Source organism: Balaenoptera borealis, assembly GCF_965194805.1.
Source record: "Balaenoptera borealis genome assembly, chromosome: 11".
NCBI lineage: Eukaryota > Metazoa > Chordata > Mammalia > Artiodactyla > Balaenopteridae > Balaenoptera > Balaenoptera borealis.
The window spans coordinates 106,282,127-106,305,510 of record NC_138868.1 but is presented as its reverse complement, the minus strand read 5'-3'; the positions used below and the strand labels follow the sequence as shown (position 1 = coordinate 106,305,510).

At 37.7% G+C, this 23,384-nt stretch overlaps 1 long non-coding RNA gene across 1 annotated transcript; it reads left to right on the top strand.

The window, feature by feature from the left end:
* Window positions 1–1,264: 1,264 nt before the first annotated feature.
* Window positions 1,265–17,823, top strand: LOC309605168. The gene is made up of 2 exons (XR_014231268.1): window positions 1,265–13,993; window positions 14,324–17,823. It is a non-coding gene; the product is annotated as an uncharacterized lncRNA (long non-coding RNA).
* The last annotated feature ends 5,561 nt before the right edge of the window (window positions 17,824–23,384 follow it).

The window sequence follows — 23,384 nt, the reverse complement described above, 5'->3', positions numbered from 1 at the left end:
AGCCTTTTGTTACAAAACTCCTATATATCCTGGCTCCCCCCTTGACCCCTCACAGCAGTTTTCTCAGGGTTACTTGAGATGCTGCCTCCTGGGCTTGAAGTCCTAAAATTTTCCACCGAATAAAACATAGCTTTCAACTAAAAAAAAAAAAAGAGTGAACCTTAATGGATGTAAATTTTTAAGAAATTCGTGCAGAAGGTCACGGGGTCTCAGGATGGAATACGGAATCTGACAAAACAACCTAACTGCATTACAAATATATGGCACATCTCACTACAGGAGGTGAGGGGAAAAGGTGCTGACCTAGGTAACTGGAGATAGTGTCTGTAAGATTAAGGGCAAAGGAGACTGTACATAAGCAGTCATGTCCAGTTGATAAAGACGTTCCCTTGGGAGTACAGATGAACAATTCTGATACTGCCCTACATCTGTATTTGAATTCAACAATTAAAATGATGGCAGATGGTAAGAGCCAGGTTACTCACTGACGAAGTGAAGGTTACATATAAATAAGCAAAGGTAAGAGGCTAGAATGATCCACGTGGGAATGGACTAGAGTTAAAGGCATCACGATGAACACATCTAGTGCAATATATGCAGATGGTTACACATATGTGTATTTGTAACACAGGTTAGCCTGCACCCATGGACTCCCTTGTTCTGTAAGCCGAGAGGGGCTAGAAGCAATAGTGCCCAAGAGCAACATCCTGTTATCAAAGCGGAGAAAGCAGAAAGCCAGGTTCAGACTCCCTTAGCCTGTCTGTAGTTATTACGTAACCATTTAATCAGTAAATGAAACCTCTGTTATGTCATGAACTGGACCTACAGTTGTCTGCTGGCGTCACAGAGATTCACTGCTTCCTTCATAGTTGGTAATAATATTCTAAGTTTGTAAGGGAGGTATTCTATAGTTTTCTTAAAAACGACAGTGGAGTTCTTACCCTCTTTTCATGTAAACTGTCAGCCTCTAGCAGCCTTCTATACCATAAACAGGGCACACATAAACAGACACAGGTAAAAGTAATGTTATAACTGATAATAAATTAGTAGTAAAGCTATGTCCCAAATATAGCTAAAAGCTTTATAGGCATCTTTTCATTATTTCATTGAACACACACCACAATACATTGAGGTAACTACTGCTACTATCTCTGTTTCCCTGTTGGAGTAGCTAAGGATAAGTGAAATTTAATAACTTACCCAAGGTTAAACAGTAAGTAAATGAAGGAGCTGGGATATAACTTGCATAATTTGACTTCTGAGCACATACTCTTAACTAGCAGGGAAATTGCTTTGTAAAGGGAAGGCCCTATTAAACCATCCTTGCTCATTGTAGGAAGGACGCTATACCACTGACAGCACCATCTGCTGTAGAGGACCCACATTTAGAAAGAAGAGAGACTTTTAAACGATCAACACAGTCTTTGAAGCGTGAGATTTGATTGCCCATTATTTACAACATAAGTGCTTTAATGACACGAAATAATTTGGATCATGTGGGGTTTTATTCCCCCCCCACAATTTAGAATATAAAGCACATGTCTAAGAAGGCAGAGTTGCTAGAAGGCCAGAAGAAATATTAGCGCTGGATAATGGAAATGAATCAATTGACTCCTATATATCTCCATAAGCAGACACAATGTGAATAATAATAAAAGCTTCCGTGTAGTAAGTGCCTACTGTGTGCTAGACATTGTTCTAAGCTCTTAATGTATTCTCATTTAATCGTCACACCAGCACTCTAAAGCAAATATCATTATTTACAAAGGAAGAAACTAGTACACAGAGGGAGTAATTTATACTCCTAAGATCACACAGCTAGAAAACAGTAAAATCAGGATATCCAATTACAAAATATACGCTATTAATAATAATGCCATAGAGTCTCCCTATATGCAGCTCACATCAAATGAAGATTAGAGAATGACAACTTTCAAGAGGACAGATTTGGGTTTTTCAGGGACATCAGTGTTCTGTGTTTGCTTGTAGATAACTGGTTTTTTTCCCATCACCCTAAATAAGATCTTTGCACTAGGCATTCTGCTAATATAGTTAAGAAAAACTAATTAGATACTCAGACGGAGTGAGATCCTTGCAAACCTCAGAAATAGAACATATGTTCCAGAATGTCTGTCTAATTCAGTTAGTTTTAAAATTGTGGTAGTGATTCTAGGGTTCAAGATTTGATCCCTTCATGAGGTATCACTTGTGTGTGCGTGTGTGTGTGTTTCGTTGCCACAGGAAGCATCCTTGCCCCAGCCACCAGCTGAAATGGTGGTGGTTCACCATTTACTGAAATGGTCTATTATCATAGGGATCAGTGGGTCAGTATCATGACAAAAATGGGCAGAGTTCCTCTAGACAGATAATGGGTTGGTGGTGATCTTTTTATTTACAAAAAGCTGCTTATAGGGCTTCTCTGGTGGCATAGTGGTTAAGAATCCACCTGCCAACTCAGGGGACACGAGTTCGAGCCCTGGTCCGGGAAGATCCCACATGCCGTGGAGCAACTAAGCCCGTGCGCCACAACTACTGAGCCTGCACTCTAGAGCCTGTGAGCCACAACTACTGAGCCCACGTGCCATAACTACTGAAGTCCGTGCACCTAGAGCCCTTGGTCCACAACAAGGGAAGCCACTGTAATGAGAAGCCCGTGCAGCACAACGAAGAGTAGCCCCCTCTCGCCACAACTAGAGAAAGCCCGCGTGCAGCAATGAAGACCCAATGCAGCCAAAACCAAAAATAAATAAGTAAATAAATTAAAAAAAAAAAAGCTGCTTATATTTCTTGCAAGAAACTACATCTCCTTGTGTAATAACCTAACAGATTTCTTAACAGAGGCAAAATAATGACTCACATTGTGTGCCCCTTTCTTGGCCCCAGGGCAACCCAAGGAGAGCCATGGTAATCTATTTTGGGGCAGTACTTGGCTGTGACAATGGACTCACTGATCTCTATCGGCCACAAACACATCTTAACTGGGATAAAACTGAGACTCTTAGATGCTAGGTGACTTGTCAAGCTCATTTATCTAGTACGTGGATGAATCAGTTCTTGAAATCATCTTGAATTTTGCCTACTAAAAATTTGAAATCTAGTACTTCCTCAAGGCTAACTTTCTGCTCTAGTTCACTAAAGTACAAAATAAGTTATTCATTCGTGCTTCTTGTGTGGGATCAGGATAGGCACAATTTACTCAGGCTGCGCCTTCCCTGACACCTATGATTTTCCTAGTGGAGCCAAAAGGGAATTTGGGGAAACTATTGATCAGAAGCACTAAATATTTTATAAACACAGCACTTTACATTGATTCCACCTCTGATTAAGAAGTGTTTCAAAATATATTGTTTACACACATGGACTGTTGTGAGTGAAAACTGTAAAGTAAACATTACTTATATTAATCAAAACATATACAACAGAGAGTATTCACCAGAGAGTTCACCTTTGCAAGCTGCCTGAGACATTGGCAGAGAAGGACGTTATCTAAAAATACTAAACATTTTTAAGTCTGTGGCTTAAATAACACCCAGGGAGAAAATTATCAGAAATATTAGGGAAATGCCATGTATTAAGACAGAGGAGTCCAGGGAATACAGAAGATGGCTGGAATGGCCCTAAAGAAAGATGGAAAGAACAAGACACACCAATTAAGGATTTAACAGCTGAGACTGACCTCATATATTCATAGCTATTATTTCAATAGCTTATCTAATCCCAGTTGGGAAGAAGAAAAAGAGCAAGTAACTTCCAAAGTGAAGACCTCCATGGGCTGATTCCATCCTGGAATTCCATGAGGAACACCTCTGCTTGTTAACTCATCAGGGCAGGAGCCCCAGAGGGCTGCTCATGGTTGTACGATCCATGGGGGTGCCGGTCCTCAGAGCCGAGTTTCAGAAGAGACTGTGGAATGTCTTTTCCCTGTGCTTCTTCATATGCTGTTTCTGTGGTTTGTCTCCAGGTAAATAAAGTTATGCAGGCACAATCAATTTTTTTAAAAGCCTGATTCTCAGCACAGTCTGGAGAGGGAAGGAGAAAATCTGGAACGGAGAGTGAGAGAGTTCCAGAGCACAGGTGATGTTTTGTTTCTTGATCCGAGTGCTGAATACACACGTGTTCAGGTTGTAAAAAAAAATCATGGAGCTGTACATTTGTGGTAAGAACACTTTTCTGAATATATATATATTTCAGTAAAATGCAAAAAAAAAAAAAAGAAAGAAAGCCTGGCTGTGTTTTGTCAGCCATGTACATGATGTAGCCTTAGGGCGGAAATATCTAATACAAAACCTTTGAATTAGGACTTTTAGATTCAGACCCAACACAGGCATTTCAAATGCCTGCAGCAGTATGCTTAGGTTCATTTCCCTCAATAGTCTGAGGTTTGTGAACCATGTAGTCTAGCCTGGCTCTTCTTCCCCTAAAGTTGTTTTATTTCAGAGAAGAAGGAGAAAGTTACCCAAGAACTTAAGCCATGTTGGGCAGCTTACAACCATCAATACATCTAACCAGCCCTCCTCTTCCTTCTCTGTACAACCAAGTGACTTATGATTAGAGAATATAGTTACGTTAGCTAACATTAATACTAGCTTCATAAGTTAGAGGTGTCACAGAAAAACATATTTTTCTTAATAATACCATATTTTTTCTATAAAATGAGCTTTGTGTGTCTAGGTGTGGGAGGGAAGTGTGCTGATTGGGCAGGGCTGCTTTAAGGTTAATCTGTCATAATAGGCTTTCCAGATGATCTGTTCCAGAAAATAATAAAATATCACTTATCTCTACTAAATAAACTATACATTTTGAGTACACAGATTCATACACACACACACACACACACACACACACACACTTTTCTATCCATGTGCATTTCCCTAAAGCTTTTTGAAAACTGTTGAAAATTTAATCACTGAACCAGTTAGGTATAGTGGAAGTTAACTAACAAATCTTATTCCCTAAACTGAACTTATGTCATCAATGATTCTTCTATAGTAAAGCAGTCAAATGAAGTATGGCTCCTTACTTTGTAGGAGTAAAAAAAAAATGAAAATGAGAGATTTAGAAGTTGAGGGAAGAGAGGAAATTAAGTCAAACAAAAGCCATCTTCTCCAAAGTTACACATTGGGGATATATTGCAGCAGGAATAGGATCTAAGTATTAGAATGTTTTGGGGTTGTGGTGATGTCTTAGTCCATATGAGCTACTATAACAGAATACCACAGACTAGGTGGCCTAAACAACAAACATACATTTCTCATAGTTCTGGAGGCTGTGAAGTCTAAGATCAAGGCTCTGGCAGATCTGGTGTCAAGTGAGGGCCTGATTCCTGTCTTGTAGAGGGAAGACTGTCTTCTCACTCTGTCCTCACGTGGTGGAAGGAGCAAGAAAACTGTCTTTTAGAAGGGTACCAATGCCATTCATGAGTTCTCTACCCTCATGGTCTAATCGTCTCCCAAAGGCCCCACCTCCAAATACCATCACACTGGGGACTAGGTTTCAACACATAAATTTGTGGGGGGAAATGCAAGCAAGTCCATGACAGGTGATAATATGGGAAGAGGACCAAAGGTGTCTTTGCTGCCAAATAAGGGGTCTCATGTACTCCACGGGTGTGTGTGTGTGTGTGTGTGTGTGTGTGAGAGAGAGACACCCAGCTCTGAATCTCACAAAAGAAACAATGGAACTGGCTTAGCAGCAGGCCTCAGGTCTCAGGCCCCTGAGATGTTCCTAGGGCACCATGCTTGCCCACTGGGCTGTGCATGAAGACTGCAGTCTAGTGGCGTTTCCTACCACACAGCGTGACTAGTGTGAACCAGGTTGAGGAAAAGAACTGGTTCCAAGGACAACAACGGAGTCAAAGACTGAAACTTTGAGCTCAAATAACCAGGATTCAAACTCTGGTCCCATCACAATGTAGTGCTAAAAATGATAGCGAACCACTCTGAGTCTCATTCTCCCATCTATACAAGCTTCCTCGTAAGTCTGTTAAGGAGCACAGGATGTAGTAATGTAAGGTAGCACCTAGCGTCCTACCTGGGGTATAAGGGCCCAGGACATGGCAGCTATTATTGTCAAGAAACAAAGGCTCAGAGACTCCCTGGGGTTATAGCCAACAGCCCCTCCAGATGGTGACCCAGTTAAGTGGGCACTAGACACTCAAACTGTAGATTTGACTGCCAGGTTCCATTTAGCTTTTCAGAATTGAGCATTAAAGACTCTGCCCACTCTTTCACCCTCTTCAACTCCTCTTTACCTGAATAAGCCATGCTCACTAGCTGTCCTCCCTCCAAGGGCACAGAACTTCCTTTCATCAGCTGAATGTTTCCATTCCTTTTCAGATGATCTTTCCCTTCCTGAGCCTCTCTCTTCAAACAGCAGCATTCCATTTACCTGAGCTAAAAATGTAGAGAAAATTGTTTTTATGGTGGAAAGAAATAAAACCATATATGCATATTATTAATATTAAAGTAACCATGTACACCATACACACTAGGCTGAGATGGTCATGGATTGAATTACGCCACCTCCACAAAAAGAAACATATGTCAGGGGTCCTAACCCCCAATACCTTAGAGGTGACCTTATTTGGAGACAGGGCCTTTACAGAATGTAATCAAGTTCAAATGAGGTCATTAAGTTTGGTACTAACCAAATATGATTGGTATCCTTATAAAAAAGGGAATATCTGGACACAGAGTCAGGCATGCACACAAGGAGATTGCCAAGTGAAGATGAAGGCAGAAATCAGTTGTGATACCTCTCCCAGCAAAGGAATGACAATGATGGCTAGCAAACCACCAGAAGCTAAGAGAGAGGCATGGAAAAGATTCTCCCTCACAGCCCTCAGCGGGAACAACACTGCCTGCACCTTGATTTCAGACTTCTAGCCTTCTTGTTACTGATCTTAGAGGATAAGTTTTCAGGTTTTCAGCATTGACTACGATGTTAGATGTGGATTTGTGGTATATGGGCTTTATTATATTTAGATAGATTCCTCTATTCCTAATTTTTGATTTTTGCTCATAAAAAGATGTTGAATTTTATCTTATGCTTTTTCTGTATCTATTAAGATGATTGTGATTTTGTCTTTCATTCTGTTAATGTGGTGTAACACATTGATTTGTGTATGTTGAACTATGCTTGCATCCCAGGAGTAAATCCAATTTGATTATGGAGTACAATACTTTTAATTGCTTTGAATTCAGTTTGCTAGTGTTTTGTTGAGAATTTTCTTAATCTATGTTCATCAGGGATATTCTTTTCTTGTGATGTTTTTGCCTGGCTTTGGTAGCAGGACAATGCTGGCTTCATAAAATGAGTTTGGGAGTATTCCTTTCTCTTCAATTTTTTGAGAAGAGAAGGACTGGTATTGATTCTTATTTAAATGTTTGATAGAATTCATCAGTAAAGCCATTAGGTCCTGGGATTTTCTTTGTTGAGGGTTTTTGACTATTGATTTAGTTCCCTTACTCATTATTGGTCTGTTCAGAGTTTATATTTCTTCATGATTTATTCCTGATTGGTTGTAGGTTTCTAGGAATTTATCCATTTCTTCTATGTTATCCAATTTCTGAGCATATGGTTATTCATAGAAGTCTCTTATAATCCTTTGTATTGTGTGTTATTAGCAATAATTTCACCTCTTTTATTTCTGATTTTCCTTATTTGATTATTCTCTCACTTTTTTTGTTAGTCCAGCGAAAGTTTTGCCAATTTTGTTTATCTTTTAAAAAAACAGGTCTTAGTCTTATTGATCTTTTCTATGGGTTTTCTGGCCTCTAATTTATTTCTGCTCTGATCTTTCTTATTTTCTTTTCTATGCACTTTTGGGCTTAGGTTATTCTTAGTTTTTTAGTTCCTTGAGGTGTAAAGTTGTTTATTTGAGATATATTTTCTTTATGTAGTCATTTATTGCTCCAAACTTCCCTCTTTGAACTACCTTTTCTACATCTCATAAGTTTTGGTATGCTATGCTTTCATTTTCTTTTTTTTTTTTTAATGGTATTTTTAATTTCCCTTTTGATTTCTTCTTTGACCCATTGGTTTTTCAGGAATGTTTTGTTTAATTCCATATATTTTGTAATTTTCCAGTATTCCTCTGTTATTAATTTCTAGTTTCATACAACTGTGGTAAATAAGATACTTGGCATTATTTCAATCTTCTTTATAAAGGGAATTTTCTCTCCCTTGCTGCTTTTAAAAATCCTTCTTTGCCTTTGATTTTAGACAACTTTTAATAATGTGCCTTGAAGAAGTTTTGGGGAGGGGACTCAATCTTTTGGGGGACGTCTGAGCTTTAAAAACTTAAATTTATTTATTTATATTTATTTTTGACTGCATTGGGTCTTTGCTGCTTCTCGCTAGCTTTCTTTAGTTGTGGTGAGCAGGGGCTACTCTTTTTTCTGTGTGTGGGCTTCTCATTGTGGTGGTTTCTTGTTGCGGAGCACAGGCTCTAGGCACGTGGGCTTCAGTAGTTGTGATGTGTTGGCTTTGGTAGTTGTGGCTCAGGGGCTCTAGAGCACAGGTTCAGTAGTTGTGGCACACAGGCTTAGTTGCTCCGCAGCATGTGGGATCTTCCCGGACCAGGGCTCAAACCTGTATCCCCTGCATTGGCAGGTGGATTCTTAACCTCTGCACCACCAGAGAAGCCCCTATTATTTCTTTAAATAAGCTTTCTTCCCCTTTCTCCTTTTCTTTTTTTGGGACTCTAATAATGCATAGATTGTGTCCTTGATAGCATTCCATAATTCATGTAGGTTTTCACTCTTTTTTATTTATCTTTCTTTGTTTTTCCTCTGACTTGATAATTTCATATGCTTTGTCTTCAGCTTCATAGATTCTTTCTTCTGATTGATCAAATCTGCTATTGCTACTCTCTATCATATTTTTAAATTTTATTCATTGAATTTTTCAGCTTCAGCTTCTGTTTATTTTTCTATGATTCCTATGTCTCTATTAAACTTCTTGTTCATGTATTGTTTTCCCATTATTGTTTAATTGTTTTTCTGTCATTTCTCATATCTCAATGAGCTTTCTTAGGAAAACTCTTGAATTTTTATCAAGCAAATCATCAATCTCTATTTCTTTGGGGTCGATTGCTGAAAAAGTTTTGTGTTCTCTTGCTGGTGTTATGTTTCTTTGATTGTTCATGTACTTTGAAGTCTTGTGTTGTTGTCTTCGTATTTGAAGAATCAGTTGCCTCCTTCAGTCTTTATTGACTGTCTTTGATAAAGAAATGCCTTCTTTTAATGATGATAGGAAATCTGAGACTTTCTTGATCCTTTTCAAAGGATACACCAGCTCCACATGTCTTTTTTACTGTTGGTAGGATACTTGTAATTTTTTGAAATTTGAATATGAAGACTACTGTTTTTCAACAAATTTGGGAATTTTTAGGTACTATTTTTTCAAGTACTTTTTCTGTGTCTTTCTCCTCTCTTCCTGGCACTTCCACCATGTCTGTGTTGGTATACTTGATGATGTTCAATAGGGCTCTGAGTTTCTGTTTTGTTTTCTTCATTAATTTTCTTTTTGCTATTCATACTGGATAGCTTTTATTAACCTATCTTTATATTTGCAGATTCTTTATTTTGCTAGCTAAAATCTGCTGTTGTGCCCCTCTAATTATTACCATTTTATTTTTTGTCATTTTCAACTCTTCCTTGTTTATTATAACTTCTACCTCTGTATTGACATTTTCTCTTTGTGAGACGTCACTGACAAACTTTAATTCTTCTTTTAATTATTTGAACATATAATAGTTGATCCAAAGTTTTGTCCTCTAAGTACAAAATCTCTTTGGGTACATTTTATATTGTCTGCATTTTTTGGGGTACATTTTATGTTGGCTGTATTTTTTTCCATGTTTATGTAGTATATTTTCCTGTTTCTCTGAATGTCTTGTAATTTTTTAATTGAAAACTTGAAATCTTAGACAATATATTGAAACAACTCTCAATTCAGAACTCTCCACCTTCAAAATTTGTTGTTAATAGCTTTTTTGGTTGTCATATTTCTTATTGCTGCTTATTTGTTTAGCACTTTCTTGGACTAATTCTGTAGATTTTGTATTCCCTTTAGTGTTTGTCCACTGAGTTATGTGCTAATGTTTTTCTTGTTTTATTTCTTGTTTTTATTTTTCAGGCTGTCTTCCTATGAGTCATACTTTGCTCAGTAAAATTTAGTGACTAAATAATCAGTGTTCATAAGATGTCCCTAAAGGGAAATCTGTTCTCTTTTGTCCAAGAAAACCTATGTAAAAAGGTGTGGCTTCAGCCAGAGTTGGCTTTCATTTAGTCTTAGCTCTTGCTTTTTTCTTGCACTGCCCCTCAAGGTAAGCTAGACATGAGTGACTATCGTTTTCTCTTTCCCCAGGACTTTCCTGAGCTTGCACACAGCCTTGGGCAGACTGCTAGATCCCCAAGAATTTGTTGTAGCTTTTTGTTTTTTGCTCATCATAACAATTCATATTTATTTATTTATTTATTTACATCTTTATTGGAGTGTAATTGCTCTACAATGTTGTGTTAGTTTCTGCTGTACAACAAAGTGAATCAGCTATATATATATGTATATCCTCATATCCCCTCCCTCTTAAACCTCCCTCCCACCCTCCCTATCTCACCCCTCTAGGTCATCACAAAGCATCAAGCTGATCTCCCTGTGCTATGCAGCAGCTTCCCACTAGCCATCCATTTGACATTTGGTAGTGTATATATGTTGATGCTGCTCTCTCACTTCATCCCAGCTTCCCCATTCCCCACCCCGCCATGTCCTTAAGTTGTTGTAGCTTTTAAAATGCTCCATTGTTTGTCTAGTTCTCCAGGACCTCCTTTGAATTCCAAGGCTGACTCTATTTTGCCCTAACTGAATGGCAACTATCTTAGGTAATTTAAATATTGTCAGTTGTTTACCATTGCTTCAGTGATGCCCTGGGGTAAGTCTCCCTTACCCTACCCAAGCTGTGCTCTTAGTCAAATAAAATAGCCAACACACTCTGATTTCCAAAGGAGTACCAAGTTTGGACAACAAATGGACTGTTCTCTGGGGGATTGTGCTTTTAATAAAGGTCAAAAAGTATTCACATTTCTCCATTCTCTACAATGATGCTGGATTTTGGTTACCACACCATTGAGCTGGGAAAAGAAGGAAATGGGATATTTCCAAGTTAAAACGTCACAGATCCCACTGTTTTATCAAACCTTAGCAGTCTATCTTGGGTGATTTTCAGTTCTTGCAGTGGCTTTTGATATTGACTAGAGTTCTGAAATGATCGATTTTAGTTGTTTTGCCTATATTGCCATTGTTACAGAGGGAAAACAACTCATCACTGGAAAACCAAATTCCTCACCGCTCCAGAAATTGATCTTGGTATCTCTTTTACATCTATATAGTAAAGTAAAGAATTCAGTACCTCAATGAGTGGAAATTCAGTCCACCCTGAAAAAAATATTTTAAAAGTCAGAAAATGAAAAATAAAGAAAACAGAAGTCTTCGTGAATTGTGGACATACAAGCAAAGTTGTCTGCCTGAGTGGCTACTCATCTTTAGTATTGTGGTTGCCACTTTCTTAGAACTGAAGATGCCTCTATGGAGCTCTTATCATTTAACTGGCCTAATTATGTTTTCAAAATGTGAAATGTTCTCTGAGGTCTGCAAGAACCATTATTTCAATCAAGTGTACTCCCATCAATTTGTATGCCTGAATATAAAACATCCTCAGATAGAGAATCTGTTCTAAAACAACACTTTAAGGTGCTATGTAAAATTTATATTTAGTATTTTTCCTAAAGAGTTATGCTTTATGTAAGAAGATATAATCCTTCTTAGAAAATAGTATCTGAAAGCCTCTATATAACAGAATTTGTAAATATAGAAAATTACAGGGTTTTTTCCAGTATGTTGCTTAGAAAAGTATTGCATTTAAGTTATAATTTTCCTCTCAGAGCATCAATTTTCTCATCTGTAAGATGAGTTTTACAGTACCGATACACTTTATAGGACTGATTATTTGATTAAACATTACCATGTACATCAAATACTTCCCAGGTGTTTACTTTAACTCCTGCTGCTATGCACCCTTCCCATTACCCACTGGGTAACTGCATATGTAGCTCTAACTACCTCTTTAAGTGTCACTGTGACAAAGGACAAGAAATTTGAAGCCAAACACAGTTAAGTTTGATCAAAGAAAAATCCCCTCATGTTTCAAGCAGAATAGGGGAAAAGTAACCATTTTGGAATATGCCTAGAGCATTCTTAGAGGACTAAGACAAATGACTTTACCAAAGATTCATTTGACCTGGTGAAAGTACAGTTAGAAAACTCCGTCTCCTTTATCCTTCCATTCTCACAAAAAGAGAGGAAAAAAAAAAGTCCAAGAAAAGCTTCTGAAGGTCACAGACCGGGGAATCAGACCTAGTTAAAAAATTGAGATTTAATCATAGCAGCATAGAACACTTCCCCTCTCCAACACCTTAGCAACACATAACAGGGCCCCAGCATATAAGAGAAGATTATAACTCAGAGAGATGAAACACGTAACTCTATTTAAGGAGTTATTAAGGCATCTCAAAGTCAACAGGGTAGGATTAAAAGGAAACTGGAGAAAATTGAAGCCTCTAGTACCTAAAGCTCCAGGAAACATTAAACACAGTCTAATTCCTAGCCAAATTAATATGACATCTCACACTAAAATTCTAAATACCTTACTTCCTATTACTTGATAGATTATGTCCATCTTGCTACAAAAAATTACAAAAAGGAATGGAAAAGGCAAGAAAAAAATAGTCTCAAGAGAATAAGCAAACATCAGGACCAGACACATAAAATACAAGAGGTTGGAATTATCAGATAGAAAACTTAAAATAAGTATGATTAATAATCTAATGACTCTAATGGCAAATGGAGCAATATGCAGGAACAGATGAGTAATGTAGGAATGATGGAAACTCTAAAAAAGTATCAAAACGAAATGCTAGAAATCAAAAACACTGTAACAGAAATGACAAATACCTTTGATAGACTCATGAAGAGACTGGCCAAGGAAATAATTAGGGAGCTTGAATGTATGTTAACAGAAATTTCCCAAACTAAAAAACAAAGTTGGAAAACAAACAAACAAGCAAAAGGTAATATCCAAGGATTACAGGGCAATTTAAAAGATGTCGTATATGTGTAATGGGAACACCAAAAGGAGAAGAAAGAGAGAATTGATCAGAATAAATATTTGATGTTATAATGGCTGAAAATTGTCTAAAATTAATGACAGACACCAAACCATGGGTGCAGGAAACTCAGAGAGCACCAAGCAGGATAAATATCAAAAAGTGTACACATAGACATATCATATTAAGATTGCAAGAGCCAAAGACTGAGAAAATTTTTCAAAGAAGTCAGGGTGGAGGGATATCCTACCTTTACAGGAAGGAAGGTCAAATTTTCATTGGCCTTCTTTTCAGAAACCATACTAAAAAAAGTATGTAGAGTGAAAATTTTAAAGTATTAAAAAAATCCCTACCAACCTAGAACTCTGTCTAGAGTGAAAATTTCCTTCAAAAGTGAATGGGTGAATATAGGAAAAGAATTTGGATTTGCAGAATGAAAGAAAGAGTGAGCAAGTGCATTAGAGAAAAATAAAGTTAAAAGAAAATCTTCCATTTTACTTATTATTATTGATATAATAAATGTATCAAATTAATAATAACAACAATGTATCAGGTGATTATAGCATGTAGCTCAGTTAAATGAATGGCAACAATGTAATAAGAGATGAGAAGGAAGAATAGGAATACTCTCTTACAAGGTACTGGCACTACACATGAAGTGGTACAGTGTTATTAGAAAATGGACTTCAATTAGTAGTTAATATATATTGCAAACTCTAAGGAAACCTAGATTTAAATTTAAAAAATAGTGCAATTAATATGCTAGAGAGGAGAGGAAATGGAGTCATATAAAATGTTCAAATAAAACAAGGAAAGTCAGAAAAAGAAAAGTTAAAAAAGAAACGGGGGCTTCCCTGGTGGCGCAGTGGTTGAGAATCCGCCTGCCAATGCAGGGGACACGGGTTCGAGCCCTGGTCTGGGAAGATCCCACATGCCGCGGAGCAACTGGGCCCGTGAGCCACAATTACTGAGCCTGCGCGTCTGGAGCCTGTGCTCCGCAACAGAAGAGGCCGCGATGCTGAGAGGCCCGTGCACCGCGATGAAGAGTGGTCCCCGCTTGCCGCAACTAGAGAAAGCCCTCGCACAGAAACGAAGACCCAACACAGCCATAAATAAATAAGTAAAATTAAAAAAAAAAAAAAAAATTAAAAAAAAAAAAGAAAGAAAAAGAAACGAAGAACAAGTGCAACAAATAGAAAATAGTAGGAAATATGGCAGATATTTACCCAACTATATCAATAATCACTTTAAATGTAAATGGTCTAAATATACCAATGAAAAAACAAAGACAGAGTTAATAAAAGTAGCAAGACTAATTATAAGTTGTTTTCTAGAAACTCACTTTAAATACAAGAAAAAAAAGGTCAGTTGTTGCCAATTGTTCTGGTGGAGGAGGGATAAGTAGATAAAGCACAGGGGATTTTTCAGATGGTGAACTATTCTGTATGATATTGTAATAGTAAATGCACTTGTCAAAACCTATAGAACCTTACTTCCCAAAGAGCAAATGGTAATATAAAATATGGCTTTTTGTTAATAATAATATATTAATATTGATTCATTAATTGTAATTGATGTACCTACATAATGCAAGATGTTAGTAATAGGAAAGTGTGAGCGTGTGTGTGATAGGACCTCTGTAGTATGTGCTCAATTTTTATGTAAATATAAAATTTTCTAAATATAAAGTCTATTAATTTAAAAATTCTGTTTCTCATTAAAACTAATCAGCCAACAAAGAAAACAAACACACAAACACTCTTAACAAGTTTCCATAATCTGATAAATTGTATCTGGAAAACAAAATAAGCAAACATTATATATAGTAGTAAATCATTTAAAGCCCCCTCTGCCCTTAATCTGAAAAACATTCAAGAATTCTGGCTATCATTATTTGTTAGGCTGTACCAGAGCCCTAGCCAGTGCACTAAGGCAAAAAAATGAAAAAACAAACAAACAAACAAAATGATATAAGCATTGGGAAGGAAGAAACACTTGTTATTATTCATAGGCAATATGATTATGTGTGTAAAAAATTTCAAAACATCTATAAATAAGTTATTAGAAATAATGTGTGATTATAGCATGGCTACTGGAATTACAATATCAAAATACAAAATCAATATATAAAACTTTTAGAAATAATTTTTTAAAAGATAGAAAACCACATTAAAAATAAACTAGGCAAAAGTATGAACAGACACCTTACCAATGAGAAACATAAATGGCCTATTTGAAAAAGTGCTTAACATCAAAAGGTTTTAAGGGGATACCTTACCCACCAGACTATCTAAAACAGAAAGGAAAAAGTTGGTGATAACAAATTTAGGCAAATATATTTAGCTATAGGAACGGTCCCACACTGCTGGTGGTAGAAGTATAAGTTGGAAATTTTAGAAAATATTTTGTAATGTGCATTAAAACTGCATTTAGATATACCCTATGATTCAGCAATTCTACTCTCAAATATACACCAAAAGAGAAATGCATACACATAATCTAAAAATATAGACAAAATTGTTTATAAAGATACTGTTCAAAAGAGTCCTAACTGGAATCACCATGTACATTGACTACAGAATGAATAACTCATGATATATTCTTAACATAGAATAACATACAGAAGATGGTGCAGGAGTAGGTAGATGTGGAGTTCATCTCTCTTCACGGATGCATCAGGAATACATCTATAGATGCAACAATTCTCACAGAACACCAGTGGAAAACTAGCAGAAGAACTTGGACACCAGAAAGTACTATAAAGATCCCTGCATAACTGGGTAGGATGGAAAAAAAGAAGGGAGAAGGAGGAGGAGAGGAAGCAGGATGGGACTGCTTGTAAGGAGGAGTGGGGGAGCTGAAGCAGAGGAGAGATTCCCAAATTTGGGGAAACCCCCTCTGTGACGAGGAAACCCCCTCTCTGATGAGGAAATCAATTGGGACACAAGGGAAGCATTTGAGGCTGTTGGAAGAGGGTGAAGCGGCTAATCTGTGGCAGACAGGACAGAGTGAGAAATACACAGACTGTCTGTACTGTGGCCCTATGTGCCCCAGACTGGGATGTCTGTTCACAGGTGTGCAAGGGGGCTGGGAGCTTGTTTGTGGGGATTGGAGAACAGGCCCAGAGAGAGAACTACTGTTGGCTGTGGGGAGATGGACTGAGGGGATGGAAGGGAGGAAATCCACAGCAGGGAATGCCTATAGAGGAAGACCGGACTGCCATGGGAGCAGGGCGCTATTGCCAAGCCACAAGCAGGGGGAGGAGCTGCTGTTGTAACCTCTCTCTCCCCACGTGCCGGCGCCTGCTGACGACAATAAAAGAAGCCTGCTCTGCGCTGGCTATTGCACGCTGGCTGCTGAGCAATAAAAAATGTTCCCTCAGGGGTGGCCCTCTCACGCCTGCTCCTGGGCGCCTGAAAAAGCCGGGCCAGGGCTGGCCTTCACACACCTTACGCCGGGCACCAGAAAAGGCCCTCACTAGGGCCATATCTCTTGAACCTGTGGCTGCCCGCTTCCCTGCCCATTTGGCACCACTGGGGCTCCTGGGATCCAAGCAGACCACCTCTGCGCCCGGTCCTCACTGGGGCAGACCCAAGAGCTCCAAGGCAGCCTCAAGACCAGACTCCTGTGGGTGGACCACACGCAGAGGTGGGGATAAACCCAAAGCTGAACCCCAGGGACGGGGTGACTAAGGAAGAAGATCGAAAATCTTTCCATCAGCTCTACAAGCTGCAGATTAAATCCCCACAATCAGCTAGGTAGACCCTAAGTCCATGGAATATCTGAGTAGACAATGAGTGTTCCCACAAATGAAAATAGTCTAGCTCTGGCAGCTGTGGACTTTGGGGGCAAACACATGCAGGAAATGGGAAGATCAGAGTCTGAGTGGTCCCCAGGGCCCACAGCAGGTCCAGAGACCAGACCAGAGGCAGAGAAGGGCCTCTTGGGGAGGTGGAGGTGGGCTGTGGCTCATGGCGTATGCAAGAACACTTACGGCAGAGACCCCAGGGGAACATAATTATGACAATTTCTATAACAATTTCTATTAATATGAATATTAATTATGTTCTGATTCATTCTGTTGTTGGTTTTAGCTTTTTTTTTGTTTGGTTCCTTTTTATTTATTTTTGTTTGTTTGTTTGGTGGTGTTTTAGATTTTTTTTTAATCTCTTGGGATCTCCGTGTTTTATAACATTTTTTATTTTTTTATGCATTTCTGTTTTTACCTTGCTTTTCTGTGGTTCTATATTCCTTTCCCTTACTTTTTCTTCTTCTTTTTCTTTAATATATTTTTCTTTCTTTTCTTTTTTATATATTTCCATTTCTATTTTGCTTTTCTGTTGTCCTGTGTTTTTTCCCTTTTTATTTTATTTTATTATTATTATTTTTTTAATCACTTTTATCAGTTTGTTCTGCTTCTTGCTTTACTCTTCAGTTAGCACACTGCTTTGGTTTTGTCTTTAGGTTTCGTGTTTCTGTTAGTTTTAATCCTAATTGTTTGATTTCGTTTTTGAGTTCTTCTATTTGTCTGGTTGTTCTCTTGCTTTTTGTTTTATTTGGCTCTGTTTTTGTTTCTTTTACGTGTGTGTGTTCCCTTGTCTCTGTTTTTGTTTGATTGATTTTGTTTTTACCATTTCTCTGGGGTTTTGTTTGTCTTTTTTCTTTAATATATTTCCTACTTTATTATTTATCTTTTATATTTCTGTTTCTACTTTGCCTTTCTGTTGTTCTGTCTTCTTTCCCCTTTCTATTTATCTTTTTTATCATTTTTGTCAGCTTGTTTTGTTTCTTTGCTTCATTATTCAGTTCACACTCTGCTTTGGTTTTGTTTTCTGGTTTTTGTTTTTGTCAGCTTCTTAATTGTTTGATTTCATTCATGGTTTCTTTTGTCTGGTTGTTCTCTTGCTTTTTGATTTATTTGGTTCTGTTTTTGTTTTTTTGTGTGTGTGTGCATGTTTCCCTGTTCCTGTTTCTGTTTGTTTGATTTTACTTTTTACCATCTGTCTGGGGTTTTGTTAGTCTTTTTTTTTTTTTAATCACCTTTATTGCTGGGACGAGCAACTTGTGGGGTCTTGGTCTTTCAATGAGAAGTTGGGCCTGAGGCACTGGGGTGGGAGCGCCCCAGAGCACCAAGGAGCACTGATGGGAGCACCAAGTCCAGAATGCTGGACCACTAGAGAATTCCTGGCGACAGGGAAGATTAATCACTGAGTGCTCACATGAAGGCCTCTATCTGAATCCAAGACCCAGCTCCACCCAACTGCCAGCAGCTCCCAGTGCTGGACGCCTCAAACTGTCTCCCACGTGGTATAACATTGATCGTTCTCAACTAATGTCTCAACTTGATTGCTATCAACTTCAACTGGTCTACCCAAACGTGGAGCATCGTCCATTGAGAAATCTCCAGCAGGAAACTTCGCAAAACACTTTTGACATGTTCGATCAGTCACAGCACCTTCTCTATACACTGCACAAATATTTTTTTGTGTTTCAGTTGCATTTTTACCTTTCTTGAAATAATAAAGCATAATATGCTGAAAATGTTGCTTTTTTTCTTCCATTTTCAATATTAAATGGTTACACAAAAATTCACGAATTTTGAAAAGTCTCTTTTTAAATGCACGCTGATATGACAGCTGTCAAAATACAATCTAACAAAATTGTTTCGAATGAAGTTAAAGACAACTAAGTGCTACTAGAACCATCCTACAGAATAAAGCAAATGAACATTTTGGCCAACCTAATAAGACATCCTTTCATAGATTTGAAAACAGCTGTCCTGGTATCTTACAGTATTGTTTCTTCTGACATAACATTCAATATTGCTCAATCTATAATTGAGCCATTAATGTTCTAATTTATACAACCATAAAGCAAACAGGATATGGAATGAAAGTCCCAATTCTTATATTCAAGGACACCATAACTCAGGGGAGAGCCAGATGCCAAAACTGAACGCTATAATATTCTGTGATGCCCTGTATATATTTTGAGGGCACTTATGGGAGCACGTGGAAGGACCTCCTAGCTTAGGGGAAGTCAGAAATTATTCATATGGACATCATATGATGAGTGTTAATGAATGGGTCATGTAACCATTTAAAAGTACCATTGTTGGGTAAAATGTATTTGATATCTTGTAATCTTATGAGCTACTTACTACAATAGAAAAAATAAGAATTAGATACCTTGGTCATATATGTCAAATATTCACCCAAAACATCAAAACTTTCCAGGTTATTTCAATTATTATGAAATCCAAATTTTAAATTTCTGGATTTATTTTTTTCCTGAAAACTTTTCTACATATGTAAGCACAAAACTATCAAGACCTTAACTTTACAGAAGGTTAACAAAAAAAGATAACAAGCAGTAAAAATGTATAATAAAAACTAATTTTAGGATACCAAATTATTATAAAGTAACACATTGTATCTTAAGCATAAGAATCTAGAGATGCTGGACTTGCCTGACATTTAAAGAGGTGTAACATCATACTTCCTTATACAAATTTACCTTAGCAGATATTTGAAGCCCTAATTGAAAAGATCATTGCCAAGCCGCAGCTTTCCTAATCACACATTCATAAAAAGTTCCAAGTTTGATTCCCAGGTCTGCTCCCAGGCCAGTTAATCTGGCAGGACAAGCTATTGAATTAATATCTAACAGTGTGTAAAAAGTTGGAACAGAACACATTTGAATGTGTTTGTTTTATTATAGTTTTAAAAATCATTTGGATAGAAAAGGAAAACAAAAGTTTAATCAAATGCTTGAAAAAACACTTAAAACATAAAATTCATTTGAAAACTACTGTCCTAAATCATTAACCTCTTAGAGGATGGAAATGTCATAATTTCGAAAACCTCTATCAATCAACAATGTTTTTCATACAACTTAAGCACACAGTAAATGGTAATGATTTATAAGTGATCATTTAAATCATGCAGGAGACTGGAAGTTATATGCAATTCACAGGGGAAAATTAGAACACCAACATTTCTTTTTGCATTTGAGCCTTAGAAATAAGCAGAACCCAACCCTTCTAAATATCTGCATGCCTTGATTTAAATAATTCTGAGTCTTCTGAGGGTAAAGAGATAGGAACACTACTCTCTTCTTCTCCCTTCATGAAAATATGTCTGATAAATAAAAACAAGTCTGAAAAACCCAACTGAGATGTGATTATAGGAAAGGATGAGAGCAAATAAATAGCAGTGTACCTTAAGAGAAGAGAATCTGGACTGAGATGTGGCTTATCTACTGGCCTAGAGAGATGGGGTGGAGTGTTACCCCAGAGAGAGTTCAGAATGAAACCCACAATGGGAGCCCCCTGGTTCTGAGGTCCTGGCATGATAGTTGTGCCTTGAATAAAATGACTGTGCATGTTATCAGAAAGCCATAAAACTGGGTCATAGGTAGTTTTTTCAGAGAAATTCCATTGACTTTTTTTTTTTTTTTTGGCTGCACTGCATGGCTTGTGAGATCTTAGTTCCCTGACCAGAGATCAAACCCGTGCCCCCTGCAGTGGAAAAGCATAGAGTCTTAACCATTGAACCACCAGGGAAGTCCCTGACTTCCTGAGAAATGAATGGAAGGTAAAAGGTCAGAAAGGTGGTAACTTAGTGGCAGGAGACGAGATGGAGAGGAAAAGGGTCAGTAGCTCCACCAGGATCCCATATCTGTAGGAATGCAGAGTTTTCAGTACAGCTATTCCCCCTGTCAGGCACTAGAAAACCCTCACCTGCAGCTGTTCATGGACAGGGCTGACTTCTGGATCCCTGGAGGTTAGTAACGTGTGTAATCTGTGAATGATGACAAGCACACGTTCAATGATAGATTGAAGATCTTTGGGGATTCTAGGATATGTTTGGAGAGGGACATATATATAAGATTGACGTCACTGCTAGTTAAGTCGGGTGGAGATTCAAAAACATTTCAATTTGATTATTAAAGGACAAGCAATCTTATTTTATACTCAAGCTCTTTAGGCCTAAATTTACTCACATACTGGTTACAGCTGTGTAAGTGACTAAGAACATTTAAGTTCAGCTCTTTTAACAAAAGTGATTTTTTTCCCTAAGATTTTAGAACATATTATGGTTAGAACTGTCATTTTTTTTTTTTTTTTTCTTTTTGGCCACACCCTGAGGCATGCAGGATCTTAGTTCCTCAACCAGGGATCGAACCCAAGCCCCCTGTAGTGGAAACACGGAGTTTTAACCACTGGCTCACCAGGGAAGTCCCTAGAACTGTCATAAAGCAAGGCATGGTACCTTCCAAACACATATAGAGATGTGTCCACAGAAACCTCCCAATGTTGGCCTCCTGACATGAGCAGTAAGTAAAGAAAAACAAAAAAACCCATTGGCTTTTCTTTTCTCAGCTTACATTGTGTTGATTTTACATTTTTTAAAGTTTATCAGCCATGAGAAAAACAATTAAAAATTCCTTAAAATACTGCAAAAAGTAAAAGTCCATATTTAATCTGCTGGCTTCAAAAGTTTCTTGGAAAGCTTAATTAAATAGCAGTTCATCTGTGCATTCTGTTCAGTCTTCTAAAGCCTTATAATGCTGTAATCTTAATTAAAGAAAAAAAAAAGAATGCAGCTTTTAGTTTTTATTCTGTTAGGTCAAGAAGAAAAAGCACTCAGCACCTCTGTCAACATCGCTCAGAGTTGTTCAATTACAGGTTGATTTTATTCAGCTAAATATCCATCAGGCCAGAAAATCATATTAGAGTACGTGTGCTATTTACTCATGTTTTTGCTTCAAGGTTAAATATGAATGTTGAACACCTTGATGGTAGATCTAAGACCTTAAGCAGTTTAATTCTCAACCCCTTGAAATTGAGCTGTCTAGTTAACCATCAGACTCAAGAGTAGACAAGCTATTCTGCTTCGCCTTTCTCTAAATCTGAGGCACTCTTTATGGCAGTCCATTTCTCCATTACTGTCTTTTAAAAAGACTGGGTCTAGGCCAATTGGTGCATCTCCACTCTAAAATTGAGCTGTCATAAGACTCATGTACCAAAATGTTCATTGCAGCTCTATTTACAATAATCAGGACATGGAAGCAACCTAAGTGTCCATCAGCAGATGAATGGATAAAGAAGATGTGGCACATATATACAATGGAATATTACTCAGCCATAAAAAGAAATGAAATTGAGTTATTTGTAGTGAGGTGGATGGACCTAGAGTCTGTCATACAGAGTGAAGTCAGTCAGAAAGAGAAAAACAAATACCATATGCTAACACATATATATGGAATCTAAAAAAAAAAAAAAAAGGTCATGAGGAACCTAGGGGCAAGACAGGAATAAAGACACAGACCTACTAGAGAATGGACTTGAGGATACGGAGAGGGGGAAGGGTAAGCTGGGACAAAATGAAAGAGTGGCATGGACATATATACACTACCAAATGTAAAATAGATAGCTAGTGGGAGGCAGCCGCATAGCACAGGGAGATGAGCTCGGTGCTTTGTGACCACCTAGAGGGGTGGGATAGGGAGGGTGGGAGGGAGGGAGATGCAAGAGGGAAGAGATATGGGAACATATGTATATGTATAGCTGATTCACTTTGTTATAAAGCAGAAACTAACACACCACTGTAAAGCAATTATACTCCAATAAAGATGTTAAAAAAAAAAGTGATTCAAAGTGCCACGAGGTCGTGACTCTCTCTCTGATCCTGCCTGTGTGTCTATCCACACATACTGTACTTCTTTTTCTCCTAATAAATACTTCCCTTGTCTCACTAAAAAAAAAAAAAAAAAAAAAAAAGAGTCTATGAGGGTACCTTGGTTGAAGTCATAGTAGGACTGAATTGTGGATTCATCAATAAGAGGTGTATCCTTCTGACCCTGTTCTCATTAAGAGAACTCATGTGCTTTCTTGAAGCTAGGGAATACCATTGACTTATAGATCCACAGAGCTCCAGAGCTGTAAGAATCTCGAGAGATTGTCCCATATAGTCTTCAAGCCCATAAATTCTTTTGAGACCCTCTAGGCTACAGCTCAAAACTAGTCTCACCTTCTGAAAGCTTAAATTGCAAAATAGTTCTATCCAAGATATGCATTGTTCTGAGAAAGAGCAGATTGAAATTTACAATAAAATTAAACGCACAATGCATATTATGGGTTTTTTTTGTTTTTTTTTTTGTTTTTTTGCTTCGTTGATCTCTGCATGAAAAGGAAGATAAAGAGATAACCACATCACT